The sequence below is a fragment of the Alligator sinensis genome, unplaced genomic scaffold (assembly GCF_000455745.1).
Source record: "Alligator sinensis unplaced genomic scaffold, ASM45574v1 scaffold1420_1, whole genome shotgun sequence".
In the NCBI taxonomy this organism is placed as follows: domain Eukaryota; kingdom Metazoa; phylum Chordata; order Crocodylia; family Alligatoridae; genus Alligator; species Alligator sinensis.
The window spans coordinates 168,882-179,814 of record NW_005842613.1 but is presented as its reverse complement, the minus strand read 5'-3'; the positions used below and the strand labels follow the sequence as shown (position 1 = coordinate 179,814).

The following is a 10,933-nucleotide window of genomic DNA, read 5'->3' as shown; positions in this document are numbered from 1 at the left end:
GGGGGGGGCTGTCAAGGCAATAGGAGAGTATCCAGGCAGCAGTGGGGATGGCATCTGAGGTCATCAAAGGGGGTGGGGAGTGTCAGAGCAAGCTCAATGCATTCAGCAGGCCCTTGTAAATCATAGTCTCCCCTTTCATACTACCAGGGAAGGCAGCCTTTAAAGTTCTCCTGCACTTCAGCGCATCCCCTTCTTTGAGTCCCTCCTGGAGCACTCAGCCCACGGGGCCAGTCTGTGGATCAACGCTAGTCTGGCTTGCAGGGGTATTGATGACAGAGCAAGGAAAACCCCTGGCTGCACTAAGCTGGGAAATCAAGCTGGCTGGAGCTCTGAGAACAGCACATCGCCTCTTCCTGAGCTGACAGCTCCCCACTCCCCAACACAGGTGAAGAGCTGGAGACATTTAAGGTAAGTCAGAACCTGACTGAGTTATTTGGCATCCCTGTTTGGGTAGCAACTGGGCATATCTGCTCCAGAGGCAGCAATCTCTGCTTTTCACCCCATGTCCAAGGGAACGGTTCTGTCTGATTGCAGAAAAGACACCAAGACCAGGTGAGAACCATCCCCCTTCACCCCCTAGGAGAGTACCCATTTAGGCTAGGGGACAGAGGCAAAATGAGAATCGGGGTGAAGTGGAGCACAAAGGAGCATAGGCTGGGCATGGAGGGAAACTGTTTCAGTGGGAGGTTCCAGATCCATTGGGAGCTTTGCCAGGGCAAATGTCCAGGGCACCTGCAATACCCCATACAGGTTAGACTGTACAGTGGGCTCCCATGAGGAAACGGGGGCTCTTTTGCTCTCACTGAGGCTGAGCAGAAAAAGCAGCTAGCGGAGGAGATTGGGCCAGTTTTTTACACCCCCAACCCATCAGTAGCCTTTGGCAGATTGCTTAACTCCTTACATTTCTTGGCTTTCCAATCAGTTCAATAGGGACAGTAATAACTAGCTTGCAAGGAAGGTCCATTCATGTCAGTCAGGAATTGGGGAACCTTGGAGGTATCTGCTTTATTGTGGAGACCAGAACCAGAGGGCAGGTAGCTCCTCTTTCTGCAATGGTGGGCCTGATCCAGCAAGGTGTTGAATAACTCCTTAGCACTAAGTGATGTACTCCTTCTTGGCATTGGGCAGAACTTGGCTGCCTAGGCTGGAAAGTGGGAGAGAACTCAGTAACCGTCAGCAAAGGGATTTCCTTCAAAGCTGGTCAAAACACTTCCCTTTGCTGTAGGACCAGGTTTTCAGGTATCATCTTCGATAGTGACATGTGTAGTGAGATTGCACGAAGCTGCCGCCCAAATGTACTGAGGATCCAGTGCATAGAGTAAAAGAAGTTATCTCCAGGTGAACTCTTCAAACCAAACTTATAGGAGAGCTAAATCAGGGCTTTGTGACAGAAGAGTTACTTCCTTGACCACAAAGAAGCTACCTCCTCTCCACAAGACTTCTCGGAGTTATCTCAGGACTTGGCTACATGAGCATGAATAGAAGAGTCCATTTGAATAGACTTTTAAAGGGGATTAGTTAAATCCTCTGGTGCCTCTGTGTGGACGCTAATTTTCAATTAATAAGTGATCTCCATTCAGTATTTAGCTTTCAATGCACATCAAGGTAAATCAAACAAAAGCCACTTTTTAATTCTAGCTAAGATAGACCACGCAGAGGTTTCATGCAGCGTAACAAAACCACTTTAAGGACACCCCTTTGGCTCATTAGGATTAATTTTTCCTGTATAAATGAGCCCTGAGGCTCTTGCATGTGTAGAGCTGGGCTGGGAGTGTCACAGGAGCCATGTTCTTTGGGAGCAATCTTGGCCTCAGGGGGCCTGGGTCTCCTTAACTGGTTCCAGGACTTTGGGGGAATCAAAGGTGAGGATGAGCCAAGGACCATTCACACTAGGACATAATGTGAGAGTGCATAAGTCATGCTGTGGGGCAATAAGGATACATGGAATCCACTAGTGAGTGTGTGCACAGTGCACAGTAGCGGGGAGGTGATACAGCCCTCAGTGGCAGAGATGGGAGTCTCCAGTTCAGGCTGTAGCAGCTTCTGCAGTTAGTTTGGAAAGTTCCCGTTCAGCACTGGCAAAGAAAGTGCTGGAGAGAACAACGCATGAGTAAAGCCTGTATCCCTGCACCTCACTCAAGCCTTCATGCCCTGGTAGGGCCTCCTGGGAATTCAAGATGCATCAATGGTTTCACTGTCCCTAATAATAATGGGTCACATCCTTTGGTGGTGTCAGCTGGCTTTGCTCCATTGAAATCACCAGGATCATGCTCTTATAAGCCAGCAGGAGATCTGTCTCCAAGAGCAGAGGTAGGGAGGCTGATTGCCACAGCCCCTGTTTTCTGATGTCACACAGACCTCTGCGGTCCTATGTGTAGGCGGATTGCACTACCACACCAGGGCTGCAGAGAGATGCCTGTCTGTTCAGAAGATGGTGCTGAGAAAGTCTGCCTTGAGTCTGATGGGGTATAAATGATGATGCCCCTCTGCTGAGCTGAAACTTGAACAAGAGGAGTGTGGGCAAGGCAGGGTTGCACCAAAACAACCCTCAGAAAGCTGCAAGGATTAATTTTTGGAGCCTATCCAGGTTCCACACATGTTCCATAGCCTATTCGGAGAACACAGTGGATGAAAAAAGACCACCAGAGGCCTGTTCTCCTGACATCACCCGCTGAGATATGTGCTGTAGAGGCAGTGCTGTAGTGAGGAACATGAGGAGCAAATGCTGAGAGGATGCATTGTCCTGTGGTTTGAGCCCAGGGCTGGAACCTGGAATATCCAACGACTCATCTGAGCTGCTTTGTAACCTCAGGCAGAGGTCTCTTGGACTGAGGTCTGCCCAGTTGCGGGAACGGTTGGGTGTATGTTCCTACTGGCTTCAGCAGTTTTGAAACCCCCCCCACAGCATGCCTGTGCACTAGAACAGTGCTTACTGCATTGCACACTTGCTAGTTTAGGCTCCTAACTGTCAGGACAATGCTATTTTGATAGCTGGGGAAACTGAGGCACAGAGTTCTACAGCATCAGAGCTGAGCATGAAATCCAGGAGTCCTGACTCCACAGCAGTGCTCCTCTCTTCCTAGGTACCGCAATTCCTCGGGTACTTATTTGTCCTTGTCACCAATGTATCTGCTACCAAAGAGCTCCGTAGTTATTGATCCTCCCTGCACTGCTAGGTGGCAGGGCAATGCTGTTAGCCCTGTCTTGGAGATGGAGAACTGGGTCACAGAATTACTTGACCAAGGACATCTGGGACAGAACAAGGACTTAACCCAGGACCAGAGCAGCCCCCTAAGCCTGGGATCAGCTGTGCTTTCCACCCAAGGCTGCTGGGAAGTGTAAGCTGTGTGTGGAAGGTGCTCTGGGCCCGGCTTCCTTCTTCTGCCCCAGCCACACTAACACCTCCCTACTCACCCATGTCACCCCATTCAGCCAGCCCCCCATGGCAGGGACGGGGCACATCGCAAGGAGACCAGCTCTTGGGAAGTTGTCCCAATGAGCTAGTGGCTGCACTCTCTGCTCTGCAGGGATCGCTGACAGCTTCAGCCAGTGGTTCCAGCCTGTTCCTACCAGTGGCAACTACAGCTCCTACCTGCTTGCCACTGAGCTGTAGATAACTGAGCTGGGCAGTTCTGTGTTTGTACAGGCCCTAGCACAAGGGTGCCCTGATCCATAATTGGGCTACCCCCAGGTGTTAGCAGCCCTCCCTTCCCACCCTGGCTTTAGGTCAGAGGCCTTATGGAGATGACTAAATGCAGGAGGGGAAGAACGTCCCACACCACAGCTGGGGAGGATGGAGGGCTGAGCAGAGCCTGGCATATTTGTGCAAATCTGTGGCAGTCCAAATGGCTATTTCCAGAGGAGCCCATGTGAGCACCATGCAGGGATTCAAGTCACAGATTTGAGAGGGAAGCCATTGGTATCAAGTGACCAGGAGATCACAATGGAGGTGGATTGGCCAAAGAGGGTAGGGCAGTCTGCACAACTCACTTGGCTCTGTTGGGCCAAGGGTGGGTCCAGAGGGGGTGCAGCGGCATGGCCATATACCTCTTTTGGACTGGCCCATGCTGTGGAGCCTCTGGGGCCCTTTTAAAGTCTCCAAAGCAGGTAAGAGTCCTCCCCTTCCTCTCTATGCCCAAAAGCACATCCCTTCCCCTCCCTCCCCTGTCCACAGCAGTGGTAGCAGCAGCTATGGGTGCAGTGGTGGGTTCCCCCACCTGGCCTGGTCCTCCGGGAGTAGGTGTGGGGAGAGGGAACTCCCTGTTGATGCTGCCTGTCACTGTTCCCAGCTAAGCCCAGCCTTCATGCAGCCTAGCTGGAGCAGGCAGAAGCCACTTTGAAGCTTCCCCACCCCCAAGGACAGTGTGGAAAGCAGCAGCGGCAGGTGGGAGAAGGGGCAAGAGGAGGGGAAAAGGACCTGCCTTGGAGCACAGAGGAGAAGGAGGGATTCGTATGTACTTTGGTACCTTTAGAAAAGACCCCAGAGACTAATATGGTGGGTGATTTGACCAAGGCTGTACTTGAAGCTTGTGGCCAAGCAGGCTGGTGTCCTTGCCCCTGGGCCCTAACCCTTCCTGCTGGGACTGATGAATGAGATGAGCTGTAATATCGGAGCCTGGACACCCGCTCACTCCTTATTTCTTTCTTCCCACAGGTTTAAGATACTAGAGGCATAAGGAGGGACCTGAAACTACCACCCACAGTGCCATGAGCAGTGCTAGACGTGCTGCCCCCCTGACCTGCCATCCTTGGACCCCGCCTGTATCCGATGGCCAGCGCTGGCTGTGGTTGTGACCAAGTGCCCCCCTTTGGCAATGCCCAGAAAAAAGGGCTGGTCACATCCATCCTGCAGGAGGCTCAGAGGGCTCTTGCTTACATCCTGGTCATCTATTCTCTCTTGCTTGGGGGGCTTCTGTGTGCTGGCCTGATCCTGCAGTACCTGGTGGCAGGGTGAGTAGAGGCACTGCCACAACCCCATTGTGGGGGCAGGTCCCACCTGCTTTGCTCAGTGACGCCCCCCCACATGGTGCTGTCCAGTCATGATGGGAAGGGATCAGTGCTAGTAAACTCATCCCCCCCTGCAGGGATTGGTGCCAATGCCCACACCATGGGGCAATCTGTCTCCCTCTAACGGCCGCTGCTATAGAGCAGTGATGGTGTCAGGGCTGGTTCTAGTAGCAGCTCCTGCTTGTAGACCCAGTAGTCCCAGGCTCAGTTCCCCCTGCTGATGACCTTGGCAGGGGTTTTAGTTGGCTCCTGCTGCTCAGGAGGGCTAGGATTGCACTGTATGAGCACTGGACATGTCAAAGATGGAAGCATTCAGCGGGGAACAGTGAATGATGTGTGTGCACAGCACTGGCATGACAGCATCTGGATTTTGGTTACTGCCAATGATACTGTTGACTGTGGACACTGCCTCTCTTGAAAGAGAGACCTGCAAGTGCCATTATGCTGCCCTAGATGCTGCATTATTCATCAAGGATGTTTTGTGAGACCTGGGACAGGGACAGAAACCTTCTGCAGCATTTCTTCCCTCCTCCATCCCTCATTGTCCTCATCCCCCTTCACAGACTAGCATTAACCTTCCTCCTGTGAGATGGACTACAGTGGCTCTATGAGGCAGACTGCAATGATCATTTGCTTCAATAAAGCTGTGAAGAAAGGATGATAAGGGGCCTGAGCTCTCCGATAGCTGCACATTGGCTAAGCATGGTATGAATAGGGAGCGTTGTTGCATTGGCTCCTACCGTGTGGGCTGGGGATGTTGGCTTTGCCCTTGCTTGCGCTGTTGGAGGTTCTGGGCTCAGAAGCTGCCCTCCTCTTGTTCCTTTTAGGTGCCTTTCTCTGGTGGTTTTCCCCTCCTGCCAGAAGTGAGGAGGATTCACAGGGCCTCAGCTCTCATAATATCATGCAGCCACATAACAGAGCATGCTGCTCCTTCGGTTTGCTTCTCATTTGTTCAGGCTGGGCTTGACAGCCCTACAAAATGCAGACCTGCTTACCCAAAAGAGAAGCCCAGGCCATCAGCGGGCCCTCTCTATGCTGCTGACATCCCCTGGGTTTTCCCTCAAGGGCAGCCCATTTTCCATCCTGAGTCTGCCCTGCTCTTGAACAAAGAAGCCTTCAACAGTGGCTCCAAACGGACTATTGAGGTCACTTGGCACATGGAGTCTTCCTAGATTTAACAGCCCCCAGATCACACACCCACCCATGTCTGTGGAGGCAGGACCATCATCCTGTGCTACGGATTGGTCTGTAGTGCAAACCATGTCCAGGAAGCCAGAGATTTTCCCTCAAACCTCCCCGTCACTGAACTTGCCTGGCTGTTTTTCAGATAAGGTGGAACGAGGCCCAGGAGAGAATGAGCTGCCTTCTGCACCTGTCCTTTGCTTACCAGAGAAGCAGTATCTTGCAGGGAAGGTCTACTCCATTGCAGCAGAGGGCATAGCCATCACCCACTGCTTCTGCTCCATCCTCAAACCTACGCAAGAGGCAATGAGGATGCTTCAGGTATGACCCAAGCCACTACCCTTGAGCACGTCACAAACCCAGGCTTTCAGCATAATGCTAGGGCTGGCTTACACCAGGCTGATTGATATGGAGCAGGAGCGACTGGACCTTTTTTCCCTCAACAGCAAGATCCTGTACCCTGCTCCCAATGTAGACATCCCGTCCCCATAGAGAAGCAGCCATCTGCACTATCACCTGGAGATGGTTTCCATGGAGCATCTAGGCCTCTGCCACTGAGCCTGGCCTGAAATCCTGAGATGAGTCAGAAGGCTGGCAATGAGTGGGCAGCAGCTGAACATCGAGTCTTTGATGAATCCAGCCTATGGAGCACTCCTTCTCCAAAGCAGGCTTTGGGATCCCATGGCAGGGAGTTCCTGTGAGCCAACCTACTTCTGAGATGCTCATTCCAGGTCCAGCCATCAGGCGGCGAGGAGACAGGGCTCCACAGTGAGCAAGCACTTCAGGAGAAGCCCCTTGCTGCAGTTTGCATGGGGTGGGTGAGACCTGCAAGAGTCTGCCTTCTCCCCCACCCCTTCCAGGGACTTTCTTTAAGAAAGGTCATCATTCTGTAGAATGAATGACAGGAACAAAAAGAACCATTTTCCTTTTCTCCAATCACTAATGAGATGTCATCCCAGCCCTGACGAATTAATGGTCTCTGCTATCTCTGCTCCACAGCCTTGCACCTGCTTTCTGATGCCAGTCTGCAGAGAGAGAGACATCAGAAAGGAAACAATACCTGGGGTTGATGTAAGGGGCCTTATTTGGCCTCATTCCCCACCTCCCTAAGATAACTGCTTCCTAAAACAAGCTGCAGAGCTTTAGCCCAGGGCGGGCAATTATACTGGGCAGAGGGCCACTTACTGAGTTTTGGCAAGCCTTCGAGGGCCACATGACAGGCAGCCCAGGGCAAATAAATATTAATTTTCTAAATTTTTTAGGGTCCCTGTGGGCCGGATAAAATGGCCTGGTGGGCTGCATTTTGCCTGCCCCTGGTGCTGGGACTGTGGTGATGGGGTGTGGGACAACCTCCAGCTTAGGCCAGGTGAAATCCCAGTCAGTCTGGTCTAGTGGACATCTCAGCAAAGTATTTAACTCCTGTACAGCTTAGAGAGGGGAGCAATTTGCTAGGAATAGGCAGGTCTTTCCCACTGCAAAGACACCTGCTCACCCATGCTGCTTATCAGGCTTTGGATCCAGAGCTAATGTCCAAAACAGGTGGCCCCACCTGGGATCTGATCAGTGATCAGGCAGCCCTTTCATGACTTAAAGCAGCATCTGGACTGGTACAGTTAATATATTATGCTCCAGAATGGTATTCCATGACTTTCATCTTCCAGAGAAGACATAAAACTAAGGATAGATCTGCTGTGGCGACTTAGCTCCTGAGACGGGAATTTTTCAAGCATGGGAGAGTCCTGACAAGCCTCTCATTTAAGTACTCTATTCTCCCTGCTTCTGTCCCCCTTGCAGTTTCACTTCTGTGATGCATTCTTACTTCCTGTCCAAAACCAATGTTGTGTTGCTACCTGTGCTTCAAGGGCTGTGGGGCTCCACCTTAGAAGAGGTGGATGTACTTCATTACTGGGTAAAGTAATTTTTGAATAGACAGTTTGTACCATGAGTAGGGAACCTCTGTGATGAAAGGTGTTATGTATATCCACATTATAGCGATGCCCCCGTACATATTCATAGCTCATACTTATTCATACCACCCTTATCTCCCACCAGGCTATCATTAACATTCCCTGGAGGCTGATTATTAACCTGCCTACACCCCCATTTCAACCTGAAGTAAGAATTATTCTGCGAAGATCCAACCCAGCATTTTGTTAGCTTCTGGGGAGATGAATACAATCTGCAAAGCATTTGTATAGTTTCTTTAGAAGCAGGGTGACTTTTACAGCTAATTCCACAGTATGTTTTACAGCTTATATTCCAGTCTTAAGAGCTTAAGCTCCATAGATAACCTGCATTAAGACCCTGCCTCGTGAATTAGCCATTAGAAAATGTCAGTCAAAAATTTGGCCTCAAATCTGCCTATTAAATGCTTTGGGGATGTCTAATATGCAGCCAGTTCACTGCCTGGTATAGTCCCACTCCTTGCACTGAGACCACACTGTGACCACCATGTTACTGTTACAGTCACCTACCCTGGATCTGGCAGGGGCAACATTATTTCCCCAGAGCTTCCTGAGTGCCTGTAAATCTGCCCATGGGGCCAGTCTGACCTCTGTTGCAGCCTTCCATCGTGCCACCATTGCCTATGTGGTAATGTCCTTATGTTCTGTGGTATCATGATATTCTGATGCCGGGCTGCATGGTGGCTCCATTGTCCTAAGTGGAACATTGTTGTGTTGCTTTGTTGCACTGTATCTTGACATCATCCTGGTGCAGGATTCATTTGTGCCATCATGGCATTACAAGGCAATACCATCATGTCGTTCTGTTTAATTTTAATGTTCCCAACATCACTGCGTTGCAGCTTTCTGCCAGGTGACTGTCACACAAAAGCAATAGTTTGCCCCACAGGACAGATTCCATCAAATAACAAGCTTATTCTGCAAAGCAATTCCATGAAGGCTGTCCTACAAAGGGGTTACCTTTTCCTTGGTTCTAAGCCTGGACTTAGTTTGCAGCCAGGCACAAAGGGATGTGAGTCAGCCTCCCTGACATTTAATTTTTAAAGACCTGGGGAGTGATTTTCCTGGTACAAAATAACCCTATTCTAATAATAAATATTGAACCACATCGTGCATTCACAGAGAGATATTCTCCCCTCCTGTGTACACTTAAGTTGGCACAGTTAGGGAGCTGGGAAACAACATTGTGTATAGGTTGGAGCCCAGGACTTGCAGATCGTAGTGCTGTTTCTTAAACCAGTGTCTTCTGTGACTACAAATAAGTCACTGGACTGCTATTTCTCACCACAGACAATGGGTATAATGTTGTGCACACCTCACAATTAAGTGATGAGGCTTTAGCAACTAAGGCAATTGGGCAAGGATCTATAAACCTACTATGTATTAGGACAGCTGCTAGGAGTTATGCAAAATAACTGTGATCTGCCTCATTTCTGGCAGAGTTGCAAGTTCAAAGTTGCAGCTGAAGCTCATTGAAAGACTTGTGACCCTGAGTAGTGTCCTGGGAGGTTGCTGATTCCCCATATAGTTTCATAGTTGGTAGGGTCAGAAGGGACCTGAGCATCTCATCAAGTCTGACTCCCTGCCATGGGCAGGAAAGGATGCTGGGGTCAAACGACCCTGGCAAGGTGATTATCTAGCCTCCTTTTGAAGACCCCCAGGGTAGGAGTGAGCACCACTTCCCTTGGAAGTTGGTTCCAGATCCTAGCCACCCTGACTGTGAAGTAGTGCCTCCTGATGTCCAGCCTGAACCTACTTTCAGTCAACTTATGGCTGTTATTCCTAGTTACCCCCAGTGGTGCTCAGGGGAACAGGGACTCTCCAGGTTGAATAAGACCTATCCACCACCACTCTCTGGGTGCGGCCCTCCAGCCAACTAGTGACCCATCTGACTGTGTAGGCATCAACACCACAATCTCCTAATTTTTTAATGAGAATGAGGTGAGAGGCAGCATTGAAGACCTTCCTAAAGTCCAGAAAGACTACATCCAGCACGACACCTGTGTCCAAGGATTTTGTGACCTGGTCGTAGAAGGCAATCAGGTTGGTCTGACAGGACCTGCCTCTAATGAACCCATGTTGGTTGCCCCTAAGCATACACTCCCCTGCTGGACCCCTCACAGATGTGTTCTTGGATAAATTTTCTCAAAGAGCTTCCCCAGGACTGAGGTAAGACTAACAGGCCTATAGTTTCCTGGGTCCTCCTTCCTCCCTTTTTTGAAAATGTGGACCACATTGGCCCTTTTCCAATCCTCTGGCACCTTGTCAGAGCACCTCAAGCGCTCGTAAAGCTGTGCCAGGGGTCCCGCAATGACCTCTGCTAATTCCCTCAGCACTCTGGGGCGGAGTGCTGCATGCAATTTTGGGCGCCGCACTTCAAGAGGGATGTGGATAACCTGGAGACAGTCCAGAGAAGGGCCACTCGTATGGTTAAGGGCTTGTGGGCCAAGCCCTATGAGGAGAGACTAGGGCACCTGGACCTCTTCAGCCTCCGCAAGAGAAGGTTGAGAGGCGACCTTGTGGCTGCCTATAAGTTCATCACGGGGGCACAGAAGGGAATTGGTGAGGCTTTACTCACCAAGGTGCCCCCGGGGGTTACAAGAAATAATGGCCACAAGCTAGCAGAGAGCAGATTTAGATTGGACATTAGGAAGAACTTCTTCACAGTTAGAGTGGCCAAAGTCTGGAATGGGCTCCCAAGGGAGGTGGTGCTCTCCCCTACCCTGGGGGTCTTCAAGAGGAGGTTAGATAGGCATCTAGCTGGGGTCATCTAAACCCAG

At 50.6% G+C, this 10,933-nt stretch overlaps 1 long non-coding RNA gene across 2 annotated transcripts in view; it reads left to right on the top strand.

Annotated features, from left to right (window-relative positions):
* Positions 1 to 6,671, top strand: part of LOC102378890 — a 10,346-nt gene extending 3,675 nt beyond the window's left edge. For both annotated transcript variants that reach the window (XR_001358750.2, XR_324909.2), the window contains exons 2-3: positions 148 to 408; positions 4,655 to 6,671. This is a non-coding gene — a long non-coding RNA (uncharacterized LOC102378890). The remainder of the gene's footprint in view (positions 1 to 147; positions 409 to 4,654) is intronic.
* Positions 6,672 to 10,933: the final 4,262 nt, after the last annotated feature.